Raw genomic sequence first — 21,911 nt, forward strand, 5'->3', positions numbered from 1 at the left:
GTGTTCTGTAAGTAGCAGAAACTTTACGTCTGCTTAGCGGTTCAAATTGAACTGCCGAGTTTAGCACTAAGCAGTTCAATTTGAACTGCTCTGCACTGATGAGTCAAAGACGAAACGTAAAAATAATGAAAACGGTTATGTGCCCTAGCACAAAATTTGGCTAACCCCTAAATGACCATACCTGCATCGGCCAGAAAAGTCGAAAACACGTTTTCGTTCGGCACGTCAGAAAAGATATTGCACTTCGTTGCAAAACAAAAAGTGTTCTGTAAGTAGCAGAAACTTTACGTCTGCTTAGCGGTTCAAATTGAACTGCCGAGTTTAGCACTAAGCAGTTCAATTTGAACTGCTCTGCACTGATGAGTCAAAGACGAAACGTAAAAATAATGAAAACGGTTATGTGCCCTAGCACAAAATTTGGCTAACCCCTAAATGACCATACCTGCATCGGCCAGAAAAGTCGAAAACACGTTTTCGTTCGGCACGTCAGAAAAGATATTGCACTTCGTTGCAAAACAAAAAGTGTTCTGTAAGTAGCAGAAACTTTACGTCTGCTTAGCGGTTCAAATTGAACTGCCGAGTTTAGCACTAAGCAGTTCAATTTGAACTGCTCTGCACTGATGAGTCAAAGACGAAACGTAAAAATAATGAAAACGGTTATGTGCCCTAGCACAAAATTTGGCTAACCCCTAAATGACCATACCTGCATCGGCCAGAAAAGTCGAAAACACGTTTTCGTTCGGCACGTCAGAAAAGATATTGCACTTCGTTGCAAAACAAAAAGTGTTCTGTAAGTAGCAGAAACTTTACGTCTGCTTAGCGGTTCAAATTGAACTGCCGAGTTTAGCACTAAGCAGTTCAATTTGAACTGCTCTGCACTGATGAGTCAAAGACGAAACGTAAAAGTAATGAACAAATATTTTATTTGTGGGTTCCTGTTAATTTCTTGACAAAAAATTCACAGTAAATTCATTCCGAGCAATCAGTTTTCAATGAACGGACTTTAGATAGAGTTAATAATTGTAGTGCTTCAAATTTTCAAACTGTTTAGTTGAAATAAGTTAATTCTAAACTAATATTTTTTTCAACTGACAATTTTGTTTGCTAAAATTCATCATTTCTGTTTGTTTATAAGAACTAAATGTTTTCTTTCAAAATAATTTCTAAAGTCATTCTTTTGTATTTGACACTTGACCCTTCGCATAATTTTAATATCGAACCCACAAACTTTCGATTTCATTGGAATCTTCGAACGAATTTTGATTATTGCACCGTGATAATCGAAGAAGGAAGCAAACAAAGAGAAGTTTTCAGGCACTATTGCCTTGGAATTTGTTACTCCATCAATCCATTCAAGAGAGAGAGTGAGAGAGATATTCTGTATCAAATAATTTTTGTGAAGAAAACGAGTTATTTCATATAATGTTTCTAATGATCATTTTAATTACCCACAGTTAACTTACGCTTGAAATGTTGAAAAGCCCCAAGAAAACGAATTAAGGTTATACAATTTCACTTGGTTTTCCGAGGGTGAGAAAATTGCTCTGGTTTGTAAGAAATAAAACTAATACGGTTAATATAAATATAAATGATACGGTATAGATAAATAGAATTTTTTTCTTGATGTAAAGGTGAAGCAGGATTGAATCCACAAAGGTATTAACAATAACTTCAACTTAACTTTTGTTGACATGTAACAAATAGTTTATTTATTCGAACAATAAAATCAGTCGGAACTAATATTTATTTCCGTTTGGCGGGACCAAAATTTTGATTAAAATCAAACAGAGATCATTGTTGATGTTGAAGGGAGAAATTTGTTCAAAATATTCTAGATTGAAATCATTATAAATCATATTTATAAATCTATAACTGCTTTGATATTTTAAACATGCTCTATTTCTCTGCGTGTAGCAGATGAAACGAACAAAATGAAACATATGTAGGTAAACCATAATATTCTGTTCTTTAAAAAGCTCACGGTGAAAGTAAATTGTAAATATTCGTTACATTAGGTATTTGTTCTAAAAAAAACACATTGGTGCAATTCTGGGTACTTTATAAAATCTTACAATAACACATTATCAAATATTTACGAATATTTGAAAAACCAAGATTCCATCAACAATTGATGGTTAGAAAATTTTTTATGTTATTTTTATAAAAACTGTTTAAAAATGACATCGAGTAGAAAATTACCTTTTGCATACCATTCTGTCGAAAAATGAATAATTTAAAAAAAACCTTTTCTAATCCATCAGTGGTGCCATATTTCTTATATTACTTATATTTTCAAAAACATCACTGCAAGATTCTGTCTAGATTTTTTTCAAACTTGAATGAAATCAAAAACTTTCTTTGGTGTAAACTATCATCACCTTTTCAATTTGTAAACGGTTATGTCAAGTTAATACGGATTTAAATGTGGCAACCCTGTACGCTATACAAAATTAAACAAGGCACGCTGTGTGCAAGGTTTTATTCTTCCGTTCCGATGGGTATCGATTTTGCATCATTTTGTATGACTGTTTTAAAGTTTTGATACTCGTACTACCTACAATTTCGAATCTGGATGAAATGGCACAGTATCTTTCAAGACACTGAGATCTTTAATTTGAATCATGATTTGTGAAAATCGGTTTAACCGTTACTGAGAAATCGAAGTGAGTTCCGTTTTAGGAGCTTTTCTTTGCTATTACCGGTGCGTTCGGAAGCGAAAATCTGGGATTAGTAGCTCCAAAGTAGGTTTATATTACCACTAACTAAATACGTCTGCCAACAAAATGAAATCACCAGTAAATTTTATAAAAATTTGTAGCTCGTGTCGCCATCATTTTTGAAAAAATTCTCATGAAATTGAAATTTTTTCACTTATAGCGCTGTAATACCGGAACCAAAAGTCGGATCTGGATCAACTTTTCGAGGAGACCTTTCATTTGCATCTTAGTTTGTAAAAATCGGTAAAGAAATTCCCGAGAAAATTGAGTGCTCATTTTCTCAAAGATTTGTAATCCCGGAACCGGAAGTCGGATAAAGATAAAATTCATTAGCGAGTTATGTGACCATAAGACCTTTCGTTTAATCTAAGCTTGTGAAAATCGGTCACGCGTATCTGAGAAAAATGAGTGATAATTTTTTTTTCATATATTTGGTGCATATCACCCTGTAACTTCGGAACAGGAAGTCGGATCGGGATAAACCCGACCCATAGCAAACACAATATTCCTCGGAAAGGAAAAACATAATATTCTATTGTAGCGTGCACTATGAAATACCACGAAGAGATCTCAAGAGAATCCCTCTTTGCCCCCTTTCTCTTATAAATGCAACTTAGAACTCGGATTACGTTAGTTAAATATTTGATTCCTTAAACACTATCTGATAATGTATGTTCTTTAACACATAATGGTTGATATATGATAGAACTCACCCTTAATTTGAATATTATTAGAAGTAATCATTAGGACTTTAGTTTGTCTTTTGATTAAAAAAAATATAAATATATAAATAAATGGCCAAGTGCAGACATTATTTGTCTCAATAAGACTGCTCAAAATTAAACTTATCAGATATCTCAATACTTGCTACGATCAAATTCCCAACCGCTCGCAAATTGCTGAAACTTGTAAAAAATATCGGCTGACCAAATGAATACCACTAAGCAATCCTCTGAGGACTCCATCAGTTAAAAGGAACAGTATTGGATGGAGTTACCTAACATCTGCAATGCGGAAATTGTTTGTGTTGTTAAAATCGGTATAGTCCACTGAGTTTCGAGTTGGTAGCAACTTTTTGCCATCTTCTTACACCACTGGCGTTTGGTATAAAGTAGGAGTGATGGAGAAATGCTTTCCAAGGTAACTTGTCTAAAGGAAAGTTAAGTTCTCGAGGGTACCGTTTCGCGGTAGAAACGGAAGCTTTACGAATTCTGAAGACTGCCGTCAATGATATCAACTAAGGAAACGACTGTGAAGACGACGTTGTTGATAATGAGGCTCATCGTATGCATAAATTGGACGTTATGCATAGCATTAAGGTCGTAAGATTAGATAATTTGAATTTATTTCGGCGCTTACAGCGTGCATTAGTATAATTTTCACATGGAATCATACAGCCACGTTAGTCGAATTAAGATTGTTGAAAGTTAAAGTTGAAGTTGGAAACATACTGATTCTACGATATATTTTTACAGTATGAATACCACACACGGTCTTCTCGTTGACTAATTTCGATGTACAACAGATTCTCTTAATCACCTACTAAAATAGTTCGGAATTCACTGCTCTGGAACCTTGTACCCTCGAAATCCGAATTTTTCTTGCAATTAATCACAAGTAACTGATTACAAACAATTTGTTTCAGTTAGTCATTCTTTAGAATTGCTTCCATGGTGGCACGTTTCTGAGTGCACATTGCATTACATTTTCTTCGCGCACTGCTGCTTGAGATTGAGTCAATCTTGGAAATATGAGATGCATTTTCTGCTCACACATCTACATCTCGTTCGCAGAAAATGAAGCAGCATGTTGTAGCGATAAGAAATAACACACATATGCAGGCAGGAGGATCCTTTCGAGGATCCACTTCTGCATATGCCTTTCTTTAATCCTTATTTATTCAGCAGCATTTTTCCCGCTTCGTCACGACATGAGCGGTGTTTCCCACTTGTATCGGGATAACATTGTTAGGTGACAAACTTTTACATTATGCACCGGTTTCGTTCCGCTCTTGTACAATGCACAAGTCTTAGCTTCCAGCTGCAAAAATATACATAAATTCTATCTGTTTATGCGACTTTTCACGTTATTCAAAATACATGGAGCTCTCTATAAACCTTGCTTACTCTATGAAAAAAGCTGTGAGGATGATTCGAAAATTCCAATGGTGTTTAGATAGTTTTATATTTCGCACTATAAAACACAGTTTGATAGACCAATGTCTGCAATAAGCTCTGTACAAATTTCTTACACCGATATTGGAGCAAATCAACGTATTTGGGTGTAATAAATTGTACGTGCCGTATTGGTCCGGGTTGACGGTTCAATGCATAGGGCGCTGGTCTTACAAACCAGTTGTCGTATGTTCGAGTCCCGACCTGAAAATATTCTTTGTGTCAGTAGAATTGTATTACTAGCCTTGCAATGATTCTGTACGCCAAAAATCGACTGCAAAGTCTGTTGAATCAGAAAGGCCAAATTCCACAAAAGGAATGTAACGCCAACACTTTGATTTGCCGTATGCGGTCGAGCTATGTATTATGCACAATATTCCAGAACGAAATCAATATATTTCACAATTGGTGCTGTAAAAGTCTACTCAAGCTCGATTAAAAAAATGTAACTCAATATCATTAACTAGGATAAATTAAACTATATCTATAGACTGTTACAGCTGGCAGACGGCCAGAGTAAAGTTTGCTCTTAGTCCCTGGTCAAGCCACGGGGACAGTCTGGGGTGGACTCTCACGGTCTCTTTTCTTGTAGCAGCTCGATCTGGAGAAACTCGAAGGCTCTCAAGGTCGGCTCCGAGTCTACTTAGTAATCAAGAGTTCGGATAACTTTAGTTTAAACACTCACTTATCTTGTTTTTCAAGCATATATTCTACTCACTAATGTGTGTGGGTGATGATGTTTCCTGGTTGTGCACGTGGTCGGCCGACCTTCTGCTCTGCTGCTATGCTTTCCGGGGTCTCGAATGCGATGTTACGTTATTGTCCAGCTTGTCGTAGCCTCCCTCTCGATCGCGTCCAACCTTGAAGACGATAGACGGACAGCTTCAGGGGACCGCTTTAGTAGTGTGTTCAGATTTGGGGATAGCGGGCGATGGGAATAATCTGTAACCGGTCGTAGCTTCACAAGTGAACGCATACGACCTCGAAAGTTGAGATGGACCGCTTTTGCGGTAGTACGTACCAAACCGGCTGCTCGGCCATCCATGGAAGTTGACCATCAATGTTAACTTCCCTCTCTGAGCAGCCTAGATAGCCGTGTAGTGTCGGTAGCGGTTTCCCAACTGCTAAGAATAACGCTACGGTCCACCTGTACCGGTGGTATAAGTCCACCAAACAGGTAAGCCGTGTGGCATCCGGCGGAATTATTTTTTACCAAGAATTGATCCACTGGTTTCCTATTCCATGTCGTAAAAGGCCACAAAAATAGGAACTCCTAAGTCAAGGTATATTTCCGTGCCGATGGCTGAATGGCTGCAGGAGGTTAAACATTGCAGTCGTGAACGGAATATCTTGGGTTTTTCCCTTACTGGATACACGCAATGCTTAGCAATCAACTTCTTTGATCATCGCTTCGGCAGGCCAGAGATTAGAAAGCTGAGTGTCTGTGGGTGTCCTCAAAGTGGTGTACTATCCCCACTTTTATGGAACCTAGTCGCTGATAGTTTGTTAAGGAAACTTAATAACCTTGGATTTCCGACTTATGGTTTTGCCGACGATTATCATATATTGATGACCGGTATAAGCATTAACACTCTCTTTGATTTAATGCAGCAAACCCTGCGATCTGTTGAACAATGGTGTTGTCAGGTTTGGATTATCTGTAAATCCGGGCAAAACATCAATGGTGCTTTTCACTCATCGTAGGATAATTACAGGAGCTCGTCCGTTGCAGTTCTTTGGTTCAGGGGTCACTGTGGTCGATCAAGTTAAATACGTCGGGGTTATTCTTGACTCAAAACTGAATTGGTCTGCTCACATTGACTTCAGGATTAAAAGAGCTTGCATGGCTTTCGGCCAATGCAGACGAGCTTTTGGAAAATCATGGGGACTCAAACCCAGATATATTCATTGGATCTACACAACTATCGTTAGACCAATTTTAGCATATGGATGTCTTGTATGGTGGCAGAAAGGAGAAGTCGCGACAGTTCAGTCAAAGCTAAATCATCTCCAAAGGATGGTCCTAATGGCGATGACAGGAGCATTCACGACAACTCCTACTGCTGCTCTAGAGGCGCTACTGTGCATTAAACCACTACATGTGTTCCTAAAACAAGAAGCATTATCTTGTGCATACCGTCTTAGGGTTACAGGGCTTTGGAACAGTAACCCATTAGAATATGCTACCAGTCACACTCGCTTGTGGTCTCAAATGGTTCCGTGGGATGAGTATTTACTCGCTCCTAGTGACCTAACTCTCACATGCAGTTTTCCTTTTAAAACATTCAATGTGAGCTATCCTCTTCGTTAGGAATGATTGTCTGGTTGTCTGGAACGACAACTTGATGAACACATAGTTTGTTTTACGGACGGTTCTCTGTTGAATGGTCGTGCTGGTGCTGGTATCTACTGTCGTGAAATAGGCTGGAGCAGTCTCATTCACTTGGTAGATACTGTACTGTGTTCCAAGCAGAAATCTACGCAATTCTGTGTGGAGTACAATCGGCACTTCAGCAGAGGATCTGTGGTAAACGTATTTATTTTTGTTCCGACAGTCAGGCAGCCTTAAAAGCACTCAGTTCGAATGACTCACGGTCGAATCTAGTGATCGCATGTCGAACTCAAATTGAAGACCTCAGCATTTCAAATGCTGTTTACTTCTTATGGGTACCCGGCCATTCTGGTATTACTGGAAATGAATGGGCTGATGAGTTGGCTAGAGCTGGTGCAACGAATGATTTCGTTGGTCCTGAACCAGCTTTACCACTTTCAACTAGTTGGATAAAGCACAAGATACGTTCTTGGGCTGCATCCAAACATGCCAGCTACTGGCGCAGCTTGCAAACTTGCGCTCAGACAAAAGCGTTTCTACCAGATTTAAATCTGAAAATGTCAAAGTGTCTACTGCATTTCTCCAAGTATCATTGAAGTATTCTGGTCAGAGCTCTGACTGGACATTGCAAACTCAATTATCACATGGCTACTATTCAACGTGCTGAGTATTATTCGTGTGATTTGTGTGAATGCGATTATGGTACTTCATATCATCTGATATGTAACTGTCCCGCATTGACGCAGCTACGTATCCGGGTTTTTGGTTCTCCATACATGGTTGAGTCTGTGTATGCGGAGCTAAAATTGAAGGATATTCTCTCGTTTCTCACCCAATGTGGTAAGGAGCTATAGTCAGAAGGGTTCATCGTTCTTCCTGGAGTGAATGAATCCCTTCTGTATTCACCTTAAATAGGGTTTGGCAGATTGTTTGGCATCCTCTCGGGGGTACCGAATTTACTTCTGCTCGTACATACTGCGAGTCGTTCTGCATTCTTCCGGGAGTGCAGAATGGTGTCGCTTTTGTAAGATCTCTAAATCCTCTCGGGGGTTGGAGGTTTTATTAACATCAGACTGTTCGGGACCTCGTAGAGGTTCAGAATTTCCTTCTGCTTCCACTAAATGTGATCCTCAGCAGATTGTTCAGCATCCCTTAGGGGTGCAGAATTTACTTCTGCTTTTATGTGTTTTTGTGTCGTCAATTTTTCCCATCCTCCTAGTCCAACCCTTACCATTTCCTTTCAATCCTTCCCTCTTATATATCGGGAAAATGATGCTAAAAACAAATTGATGGCAAGGCACAAATCTCCAAATATCAAGGGGAACGTGCCATTTGAGCCAATTTGTTCTGATTCCTGATTCCACTTATCTTGTTTTTCAAGCATATATTCTACTCACTAATGTGTGTGGGTGATGATGTTTCCTGGTTGTGCACGTGGTCGGCCGACCTTCTGCTCTGCTGCTATGCTTTCCGGGGTCTCGAATGCGATGTTACGTTATTGTCCAGCTTGTCGTAGCCTCCCTCTCGATCGCGTCCAACCTTGAAGACGATAGACGGACAGCTTCAGGGGACCGCTTTAGCAGTGTGTTCAGATTTGGGGATAGCGGGCGATGGGAATAATCTGTAACCGGTCGTAGCTTCACAAGTGAACGCATACGACCTCGAAGGTTGAGATGGACCGCTTTTGCGGTAGTACGTACCAAGCCGATAACTCAATAGTATTATAATGGGTCCTGACTTTTGTCTCTCAATTCACTAGAGCTGAGGTTTTCACTTTCAGGTGGTTCTCAACTGTCTTGTTATTCATACTTATTTGAACTTTTAAATAAATTTCAACACCAGGTCGGTTGACTAACGACCATTCACGTTGGCTATCTGTTCAATAAAACCGACTTGACCCTTCAACTCTAGCCTATCAAGCTCTCTACCGGATACTCTCCACTGAACTGTTTTTTTTCAGGTGCATAGAGCAGCAATTTTCGTGTAGTGTTTTTAGATCTAGATTTTAGTGCAATATTTTCATTTGCTTATTTCTACATATTTGAATATTTGACAATGTAAACTTTATGTTCGGTTATTCTATCTATGATAATTATTAGTAACTTTTATTTTACAATAGAATGAATATATTTTTATATTATTTTACCATATATAAATAGAACAAAACGCATCCCCATCCCAACAGGAATATAAAACAAATTCATGATGAACTCTGTCCCGGGTTAGCGGTTCAATGCATAGGGCGCTGGTCTTACAAACCAGTTGTCGTATGTTCGAGCCCCGACCTGGAAGGATTCGTAGTGTCAGTAGAATCGTAGCACCAGCCATGCAATGGTTCGTTCTGTAAACTCTGAATCGGCTGCGAAGTCTGTTGAAACAGAAGGTCAAATTCCGCTACAGGAATGTAATACCAAGGAAAAAAATGATGAACTCTAGTATCCCTAGCTCTCCAGCAGTGCTCCTATAGGGGCATGGTAGGGTGTACAACTCGGTGACGGTAACAAGACATACATCTAGAAAATCAACTTGTGGAAAAATATTAAATTGTGCGAGATTTAGGCGTAGTCTTAGACTCCAAGCACATTTTGTGGAACACTACAATACCTTGCTGAAAAACTTACACTACCACTACAACTACTTTTTACCTTATCACTTGATAAATGTACTTTTCCTAAAGCATGGAAATCTTCCTTTCTTGTACCAATATTTAAATCTGGTGCAAAATCTAACATTCGGAAGCCATTATCTCATGCATTCCAAAATTATTTGAAAAAAATTGTAAACGAAAAACTATTTCATCAACTTAAAAATGTAATAACAAACCAAAAACATGGCTTTTTCAAAGGCCGCTCAACTACAACAAATCTCTTAGAATTTATGAAATTCGCTCTGAATGCAATGGACGCTGGCAACTACGTAGAAACTCTTTACACTGACTTTAGCAAAGCTTTCGACCGTATTGACATACCATTACTTCTATACAAACTACAAAAATATGGCATAAAACATACTCTTCTGGAATGGCTCAAATCATACTTAACGAATCGTGTACAGGTAGTCCGCTTCCAAAACATACTGTCTGAACCAATTAATGTAACTTCTAGCGTACCTCAAGGCTCTCACCTAAGGCCTCTCCTTTTCATTTACATATAAACGACATTTCCTTCATACTCAAAAATCTGAAAGTGCTTATATATGCAGACGACATGAAACTCTTCATGGAAATTAAAAATATCAACGACGCTGTAATATTCCAGAACGAAATCAATCTATTCCACATTTGGTGCTGCAAAAGTCTACTCCAACTCAATGTAAAAAAATGTAACTCAATTACTTTCAGTAGGAAAAATGAAACCATATCTATAAGCATACATCTAGGAAATCAACTTGTGGAACATGTAAAATTGTACGAGATTTAGGCGTAATCTTAGTCTCCAAGCTCACTTTTGTGGAACACTACAATACCATAATAAATGAAGCAAATAGTATGCAGGGCTTTATTAAACGCTTCAGTCATAACTTCCAAGACCCATAGATTGTATATTATACAGTACATATGTTAGACCCATTTTGGAATATTGCAGCCTAGTATGGAATCCTGATTATATTACTCACGAAAAACGCATTGAATCGATCCAGAAACAATTTCTTTTTCATGTACTCCGTAAATTAAACTGGGCAGCTTTTCCTCTACCGTCACATAAAGCACTGTGAAGATTGAGCGCGTTGAGAAATAATGTCATTAATAAAATAAAGCATTGAAAGATTACGAGTGTTTGTATATTGATAAGCATACAGCGTGCTTTATGTGACGGTAGAGAAAATGCTGTCAAGTTTAATTTACGGAGTACATATAAAAGAAATTGTTTCTGGATCGATTCAATGCGTTTTTCGTGAGTAATATAGTATGGATTCCATACTAGGCTGCAATATTCCAAAATTGAAAGACCATCGCAAATAAATTTTTATGTACCTGGATGTCAATTACGAACAAGAAAATTATTTTTAGAAAATCACAATAGAACAAATTATGCGTCACTATGTCAAAAAATTAAATCGAAACCCAACTTTTCGTAGGAATAATGATTAGTATAAGTAAACATTGTAAATTTTCATATGTAACCTACATTTGCTTAACGAAATAAATAAATAAACTATCAAATAAAATTGTTTGCTGTGCTAAAATTCAGAACACGTTGCTTGTAGTTCTTTAGTGATAATTATTGCGGATTGGTAATTCACCCATCAAGTAAAAATAAGTTCATCCTGTTACGGTTGCTAGAAAACGATCCTAGATGTGCTGAGAATACCGCAACATCGATATTAAAATCGGAATTTACTACTTTTCAATTTTTAAGTAGACCTACCTTATACTTAAGAGTTCGAATAAAAGAGAATGAGTAGGTTTTAGCGTAATCCAATCCATCAGGCACGTACCTAGAGGGGGATCCCAGGATATGATCTATCGGAGATAGGTGAGAGATCGGTATGATAAAGAACAGCAAACCCGCTGGTATTGACTAATTACCAAGTGAGCTGCTCTGATATGAAAGCACTTGCATCTTGTTTAATATTGCTTTGGAAGGTGTGATTCGAAGAGTACTCGATCAGATGCACATAACAAAATCAAAACACAAGTATATCAGCAGTTGATATGTATAACAATTTGTGTTATTTTGAGATATTCAACAAATGAAAACAGTTGAAAGTTAAAACAATATAATAACAAAATCAGTGATGATGTTTTATTTTCATTTGCAAGAATCATGATAAAATTCATTAATTGAAAAAATTAGTTCATCCGGTGCTTCATATCGAAATATAATGATCAGAATTTCAAAAAACTAAAAGACGAAACCAGATCACTAAATTAATTATTCATTTAATAAAAAAAATTCAACAATTTTGGATTGAAACCATGCCAAAAGTTGGATGTGATATGGTTTTTCTGTGTTAAATTTGCTATCTAATTTATTACAACTATTGCTATAAATTTCTGCTGTCAAACTTCTGTAGTTATATCAAATTCAATAATAATTGTAATACGGACGTTTCAAAATCTGTTACTGTTTTGTTCCCGCTAGAGTCATTTTTGTTATGATTTTTGTTATTTTAACAGCTTACCAGCCAAAAACCTTTCAAAATTTGCTGCAAAATATTTCTGAAATAAATTACTCCAGTTGTTATAATTCTGTTATTACCATCGGATCGGGTAAGGATCGACATGAGTGGTACGATGTTCCGGAAGTCGGTACATACTGAAAACTGAACAGCACTCTCTGCAAAGTAGCTATTATACGCAAATTCGAACAGTTGAACCGGCAATTTAGATTATACTGCTATGATAACCTTGAATAGTTGTTCATAGATTTTTTAGACTAGTTAATTTGATAGTTTATTATATTATTAAGATATAAGATATAGCAATAATCTCTTTGGTGGTCCACTTTATCTCGCCTAGCTACGACTTTCAGTGTGTCCATTATCGTTATTGGTTTATGAAATAACATAGAGAAACTGATCATAACAACTATTTTAAAGTGTTAGGTGCATAAATGTCATAAATATATAACAATAGGCTAGGCTATGAACCATTAAAATTATCGAACGGTCCTTGGTCAACGATTTCCTGAAAGTTGATTTTTAACAAAAAAACGATAATAACAATATCACCTATATATCTTTTCAACCGACTGTTTACCACTAAAACATGGATCACCTAGTATGTGTGCGTACAAACTAAAATACCTGCTCATGATAGAGAAAACGAAATTTTCACCATCGTTAGTTTTACTTGTGCTGCGAGAAGATGTAAATGCATGACCAAAATATATAAACCTCCCACCACAAAGAACTATAAACAACAGAACATAACGTACTTCTAACCACACTTTATGAACAAAAATTGTCATTTTAAGATAGGTATAGCTGTTTACGGTTCTCTGTTTTGGATCGAAGGAACATAACAGGTTGAAAGTTATGTGAGAAATAATTAAATAGGTTCTCTTGTCAAACACAGGTGGAAACCGAATCGATGTTATTTCTGAATAAACTATGAGTCGCAGACGTACAAACCTGGGTTGGGGGGTGGGCAAACTCTAACGGATAAAAACACAATTTTTGCGATTTTTTTAGAGCTGTCGTTCAAAAAAATAAATTCAAATATTGTGCATAATGCAAAGCATCATTCGAACAAATAACAAAAAACAAATATTTTTTTCTTAGAAAATATTGATGAGTAAGTCGGTGAACAAGTATTTTCGAGGATGCGTTTTAGAAATCATGATTTGCGGTGTTCACTCTATCTCAGCGCAGAGATAGAGTGAACTCTCATTCAAAAAATTACATCATCTGCATAATTATTGCTGGCCTGTCAAGTTATATAAGTAATCTATTTGCCACCGATCACTCATTTCTGGATTCCTGTCTTTATAGCTCAGATCCCCATTTTACGTGCGGGGTTAAATAAACGACATAAAAATAATTATATGCAAATATATGAGTATGAGTACACTTGAAACCTATCTACGTATTTCACCTCAGGAAAAAGTGGCATCACTGATTCGAACCAATTTGAGGAATAAAGTAAATGAACGAATGACAAACGAATGTATAAAACGAACATGCACGATGTATACCAGCAGCGTAGAATGTATTAGTAGATTCGGGTTGCTACGATTATGCTTATGACAGACATGTGATATCGGAATCACTGTACACTGTGAAATCACTTGTCTGTCACCCTAAATCACGGTGGTATCACGCGAGCATCATGATACAACGGTGATATCAGTACTACGGTCATTTATCGTTGTACTGTGCAAAATCACATCACTGTTTACTGCTACCAGCGCCATTGACAAGCGATGGTGAACTCACGAAACAATATTTCCTTCTTCTGAGTATCAAATAATAAACAACCTTTGTTTTATTTGGAAAAAAAAATCTCTGTAAAATGTTAACCAGCAGCATAAAACTTATACACTTTATCAACGTTTTAGCTTATTTTCAAAAAGCAGTCAAATTAAGAAATGATCATAAATTTTGTGAAGTTTTTAAATACAAATAAGGAAAACAATATATTCATATTTGTACATAAAATCAGCACTATTGAGTTATTTTTTTCAATAACAAGTAAATTCATTGTTGAAATGGATTTAGAACACATTATGATTCCTATTTTGAATGTACATGTGGTAATAATAAACGATAAATATCCAATACATCAATAAATCAATAGTGTAGTCACAACTTTAAACTCCTCAAAATCCTAATAAAACCATTATGAGATTATATTCCAGCCTAGTAGACCATTTTTCATAGGCGTTATGAAGCAAAATGAAGCATCGAACGTATGTCAAATCTATTTCGGAATGATTTCAAATTCAAGAAGGTTTTAAAATCAGCTTTATGATAAACATCTTAGGCTCAATGTTAAAAGTTTATGCGCTCTTATTTCTTTGTGAATATGCGGGTAAAAAGGATTTATTACTGAACATCTTGAAATTTTTGCGGATTTTTGAGTGAAATTGTCATCCAAAGAACACTCACGCACGAAATTAGTTTAATAATTCAGAAAGGCATTGATTATATCTGTCATAAAACAGTTACCAGGAATACACTTCAAACCGCAAACATTTTTGATTTCTATATTATCGATCATCGGAGCTGAGAAATCAAGCTAAGTTTTGAATTGTTTCGTTTCACTGTATATTCTTTCTGGGCGTAAAACATGTCTGTCACTTCATCGTTGTACGCGTAGAACGTTGTACAGAAATCATTGTACGGAAATCACATGTCTGTCAGGGGTATTATTGCTTATTCATTTTCACCCTTCTCTCTTTCGTGCAGTGAATAGTTCAACGTTGCTCGAGACGGGCGAGAGTAATTTAAGAATATATCGCACCGAAGATGGATGAATGAATTAGTTTCACGAAGAATATGTGCAACATTGCTGACAGAATTAAAGCAGCTAGAGTGGAGCGAAGCAAGAAACTTCATAGTAATCTGAAAACGAAGTCCACCGTCATTCATACAAAGTCCTGCACAGATAAAAATATTTACATATATTTTCATGCACATATTTGGAGCAGGAAAATAAATATAAAGTTACTTCTCAGATCTTTACCTTTAAATTTACTTTAAAAGCAAAACTAAGCGTAAATTAAAATATGTTGTATAATTCATTGAAACATGTTACATTCTAATTTACTTTTACATAAATGATGGTTTTCAATCAATCTTTTGATTCAGTTAAAGTCTATTTCAAAGTATCATTGAATTACATGTCGTGTAAATTCAATTATTTTTTGCCTTTCTTATATAGAAAAGCTATATAATCATTGCAAGAACCGAGTTGTGAATTAAGGCCCGGAGGGCCGAATGTCATACACCATTCGACTCAGCTCGACGAGTTGAGCAAATGTCTGTGTGTGTGACAAATATTGTCACTCACTTTTCTCGGAGATAGCTAAACCGATTTTCACAAACTTAGATTCAAATGAAAGATCTCTCGGTCCCATACAAAGTTCCTGAATTTCATTTAGATCCGACTTTCGGTTCCGGAATTACAGGGTGATATGCACCAAAATTTTTTAAAATTATGTCACTCACTTTTTCGGAGAGGGCTGAAGTTTGTGGAACTTAGGTTCAAATGTGAAAATAATGCATTAAAAATGTAAAAATAATGTCACTCATTTTTCTTGGAGATGGCTAAACCGATTTTCACAAACTTAGGTTCAAATGAAAGGTCTTATGGTCCCATACAAAGTTCCTGAATTTCATTTGGATCCGACTTCCGGTTCCGAAATTACAGGGTGATATGCACCAAATATATGAAAATAAAGTCTCTCACTTTTCTCGGAGATGGCTGAACCGATTTTCACAAACTCTTTTGGCCCCATACAAAGTTCCTGAATTTCATTTGGATGTAACTTCCGCTTCCGGAATTATTATGAATGTAACTTCCGCTTCCGGAATTAGTGATATGCACCAAATATGTGAAAATAATGCATTAGAAATGTGAAAATAATGTCACTCATTTTTCTCGGAGATTGCTGAACCGATTTTCAAAAACTTAGATTCAAATGAAAGGTCTCACGGTCCCATACAAAGTTCCGGAATTTCATATGTATCCAACTTCCGGTTCCGGAATTACAGGGTTATATGCACCAAAAATATGGAAATAGGGCATTAAAAATGTGAAAACCGTTACCGTTGCTGAACTATCGACCTTGTCTTCAGTTAAAGATGTCCTTTTGTCTTTTAGTGTAAGGTTTACCGTAGTGTGCAGGTTGTACACAAAACTGACATGTAATCAACTATTTCTCATAGGTAACCAGCGATTTACAAAGATGCTCTTGCCCTAACCACAATTTACATAAGATGGAGTTGCTTTTTGCAGTCGCATACGTAACAATCGCACGTCATTTCGGATACCGGGCCATACTTCCATTTCGATGGAAAGAATTTCTCCGTACTGCGACATAGTTTCTCCAACGTAATGATCATTGAACTGCGGCGGATTTTTTATTTGCTCATTTCGTATACTCTATTGTTCACTACACTGTATTGTCTTTGTTTCTGTCGTCTCGACCGTAAGCGATTTTCGACTATGTGAACTGTTTGATTTACTATGTGATAGAACGAAAACAAGAACTCAAAAGTAGCCAATGCACCTACAGGACCTTTCAAATCTAGATCATAAGTTCAATTTGGGAAATTTAGACCTCTTGTTCCGGTTCTTTTGGAACCGGAATCTGGGAACCGGTGTAGTTAAAGTGGATCCGTATGGCTATCAACTAGCATGACCTACACATTAGATTAGTGTTTTGAACTGTCGCTTTGAGCTCTATGGGACCGTCGTAGACCACGTAGACCCTCTCCGTCCCCTTTTCAAAATACCTCCCCCTCCTCTAAAAGTCTTCGTAGACTTTTCGTTCTCACAAAACATGATGGAAATTTTGTAAAATTTATTTTCGGTTTCATTATTCACTGAGTTTTACAGTTTCCTTGAAATAATTCTTGAAACCAACTGACAAAAAATTATTCATCCAATTTTTAACCAAGTATTTCGAGAACGCATTGAAATAGTGTTACTAATAAACATAATCGGTCAGTTGCGTGAACATTTTTTAATTTCGTCAAAAATATCTTGACAGTAATCAGTAGCAGACCGAAAACAATAGCTAGTATCCTGTACACGTTATTCAAATGAAATGTGTTGATTGGTGTTGGGCCATTCATCTTCATACCTTGTGACACAATCAAAGATGATTGACAAAATTGAATGTTGGTGTGCTTAGTGTTACTAGAAATACTTAAAAATTGGTCTAGACAAAATTGTTGTTCAAAAAGATGAGACCTGCATTCAACGAGTGCAACAATGGACTATTTGTGTTAGATGTAAGTTATATCATTGATTTTGCCGCTTATTTTTAGCTTTAAAAGTCGGTCACCGGGTGGTCGGCAATGAGATACAATGATTCTCAAACGATGCGAAAGAAAATGGGGTAGATTAAATGGACTATTTAAGGTCGTCAAATGGTGAGATAACTAAGTCCTCACAAGTCCCTATCTCATGCCTCCCCGAGCGTCTATGATGACATTTGGGTGCTATCGCCTTCTGCGTTAGTAGCAGAATGAGAGGGTGCGAAATGGCTTGTAGGTTGAAGCCCATCCTAAAGTGCAGTGTTTATCATAGTATATTACAATATATAATTCTGTTGTTTATTACATCATGTATTATTATTATTATTATTATTATTATTATTATTATTATTATTATTATTATTATTATTATTATTATTAGAAGAGCGTAACTTACACTGCGACATTAACTGTTATATTGTATCATAGCATGTAATTATATACTATGTTGTATGGTATTATACTGCATTGCATTATATCATATTATACTGTATTATATTATATTATATTTTATTTTATTATATTGTATTCTATAATATGTTGTTATAATATATTGCATTATGTTGTATTATAAAGGGTGATTTTTTAAGAGCTTGAGAACTTTTTTAAACAATAAAACGCATAAAATTTGCAAAATCTCATCGGTTCTTTATTTTAAACGTTAGATTGGTACATGACATTTACTTTTTGAAGATAATTTCATTTAAATGTTGACCGCGGCTGCGTCTTAGGTGGTCCATTCGGAAAATCCGCTTTTTTATCGACAAATTTTGTTCAGCGATGAGGCTCATTTCTGGTTGAATGGCTACGTAAATAAGCAAAATTGCCGCATTTGGAGTGAAGAGCAACCAGAAGCCGTTCAAGAACTGCCCATGCATCCCGAAAAATGCACTGTTTGGTGTGGTTTGTACGCTGGTGGAATCATTGGACCGTATTTTTTCAAAGATGCTGTTGGACGCAACGTTACAGTGAATGGCGATCGCTATCGTTCGATGCTAACAAACTTTTTGTTGCCAAAAATGGAAGAACTGAACTTGGTAGACATGTGGTTTCAACAAGATGGCGCTACATGCCACACAGCTCGCGATTCTATGGCCATTTTGAGGGAAAACTTCGGAGAACAATTCATCTCAAGAAATGGACCGGTAAGTTGGCCACCAAGATCATGCGATTTGACGCCTTTAGACTATTTTTTGTGGGGCTACGTCAAGTCTAAAGTCTACAGAAATAAGCCAGTAACTATTCCAGCTTTGGAAGACAACATTTCCGAAGAAATTCGGGCTATTCCGGCCGAAATGCTCGAAAAAGTTGCCCAAAATTGGACTTTCCGAATGGACCACCTAAGACGCAGCCGCGGTCAACATTTAAATGAAATTATCTTCAAAAAGTAAATGTCATGTACCAATCTAACGTTTAAAATAAAGAACCGATGAGATTTTGCAAATTTTATGCATTTTATTGTTTAAAAAAGTTCTCAAGCTCTTAAAAAATCACCCTTTATTATATTACATTATATTATATTATATTATATTATATTATGTTATAGGGTTTATTATGAGTAGTACTAAGTACCTCTGCGCAAAATATAAATTTGTTTTTCTTATAAGTTATCATTTTTAAAGTAACTTTTAACTAAATATCAAGGTCGTCACAAGGTGAGCTTGGTCCTCACTGGTTCCTGTTTCATGCCTACACGTGTGTCTGTGGTGACAATTGGTCGATGGAATGCGTTGATGGCAGAATGAGAGGATGAGAAATGACATATAAATTGAAGTAATATAATATCATAGCATATCGCAACATATCATTTTATTCATTCTATTTTTTATTATATAATTCATTGTACTATATTACGTTGTTATTTTTTATTAATATTTTCATTATTATATTTATTGTTATTATTATAAATTTGTCATCAATAATAATAACATATATTATTTTTATAGATGTGGATATTATCATTGTTATTAGAAGAGAAATATTCTACTTCCTGGAGTATTGCGAAGATAGAAGAGCATAACTGACACTCTACATTAACTGTTATTTTATATATTGATTTATAATATATTATATTGTATGACATTGTATTATATTATATTAAATTAAAATATATTATACTATATTTTGTTGTATTATATTATTTTGTAGTATTTAAGTATTATTGTTATTATTATTATTATTTTTATTACTATTATTATTATTAATAATATTATTATTAGTATTTCTATTGTTTCTATTAGTATCATTTTTATGATTATTATTATTATTATTACTATTGTTACCATTATTATAATCTTTATCATTATCAGCTACATTTTTATTTCCGTACTACACATTTCACTTTACACATATATTATTAAATTGTATCATATTATATTACGTCATATTTTGTGGTATTATATTATATTACATTGTACTATATTATACTATATTATGGTACAATGTTTGGTATTGTTTTATATAGTATTGTAATGCATTTTTTTTAATACACAATTATAAGTGTATTATATTGCATTGTGATGTATTACATTTTTATATTTTATGCATAATAATATTTTATTATATTCAGTGTCGTGTAGTGACCAAACTATATTATAATATATTATGGTATATTTTACTTTATTATGTCACATAACTATTATATTCATCATAAAATATTATAGTAGACTATAATACACTGTACCATACGATTTTGCACCGTTTTATACTATATTGTGTTTTATTGTATTATACTGCCGGAAATTATATTAAAGTGTATTATGTTACATTATATAATACTATGCTCAAGTACATTGTAAGGGAAGAGGGATGGGAGTGCGTCAGGGTATCTTACAAGTGAATGACTGGATGAAGGAGTGAAATGTCAACCCGATTCACAGGGGAAAGCTGTGTGTTTTCCCCAGAAGGTCTGAAATGAGTAAGACGCACCCTTCTAACAAACAAACCATCAGGCAGGTTTAAGCTGGTACAGCGAATTCTTTTATTATATAGCCGGATGTTATTGCTGGAAGGCGCCGGGTCCTCAAAGCCCATTTTGGACTTCTTAACAGCAGTAATATGAAAGTTATCTGATAATCAAATTCGGATCTACTGTAAGTCTACCTGCATCCACTGGTAATGCCTTGAACTGATGGTGGCTTCACACATACATACATACATACATACACATACATACACATAGATTAAATGGACTATTTAACGGGAAAGAAATAACTTGCATGCTCACGTTCAGCCTCTGAGATGTTTTTTCCACAAAGTTGTACTTCCGCATTTTTTCGAATCTATCGTTCCTTAAGTAAAGCTAATCTGATGAAAAAATATACCGACTGATTTGAATGAATTTCGCAGTTAAATTATTTTCAATAAAAAGTATCTGACACCACGTAGATTATGAACAAAATCCGTTATCGCAGACCAACGTAGACTTTTATGAAACACCCCCTTCCCTCCAGAGGGTCTACGTGGTTTGTGAATGGCCTCTAAACATGAAACACTCATCTCCGAAACCGGAAGATGGATCGGGACAAAACTCCAGAATTTTGAAAGGAACTGTGACATTTTTTCATTGAACCAAAATTTGCGAAAATCGATTAAACCATCTCATTTTTTATCATTACTTCTGGTATCTGTTTATCGGTACTTCCGGGACCCTTATCGCCAAAATCGGTTTCTATTACAACTAACATGAACTAAAAATTGAATTAGTTTTGAGTCCAATTTAGAGGAACTTTCACGTATTTTACTTCTTCGCCCTAAACAAGGGGTTTTTCCCTTTTTAATACACATCGTCCCGCCATTACGTAACCGGAAGTCGGATCCGGATAAAACTGTATTTTTTCAGATTTTTAAAAAATGTGGAGGGGACGTGTATAGCATGATGGGTAAGTCGATGCCCTTTCACGCAGCCCACTTGGGTTCGATTTAGTACACCAGTCACCTTCAGAACTAAATACCACGCGTTTTCATCTACAACTTGAGCTCAGGGTTTGAGTATTGACGTAATTAATAATGATAAAATAATTTCCATTCCTTATGTTATTTACACACGCCCGCACGCCTGACACGATTTACCAAGCAATGATGTAGTGAATGCATTAAAGAACATGTGAGTTAGTGGACGGTTGTAATTCACAAGGAACGACCAGTGAGGGAAACATGAATCAACATTAATGTATTGACAAATATTTAATTTTTGAAATATTGAACTAACAAGTAATTTTTATAAAATTTATTGTATTCAAACCAATGTAAGTACACAGC

This window comes from Malaya genurostris, chromosome 1 (assembly GCF_030247185.1).
Source record: "Malaya genurostris strain Urasoe2022 chromosome 1, Malgen_1.1, whole genome shotgun sequence".
NCBI classification, from domain to species: Eukaryota; Metazoa; Arthropoda; class Insecta; order Diptera; family Culicidae; genus Malaya; species Malaya genurostris.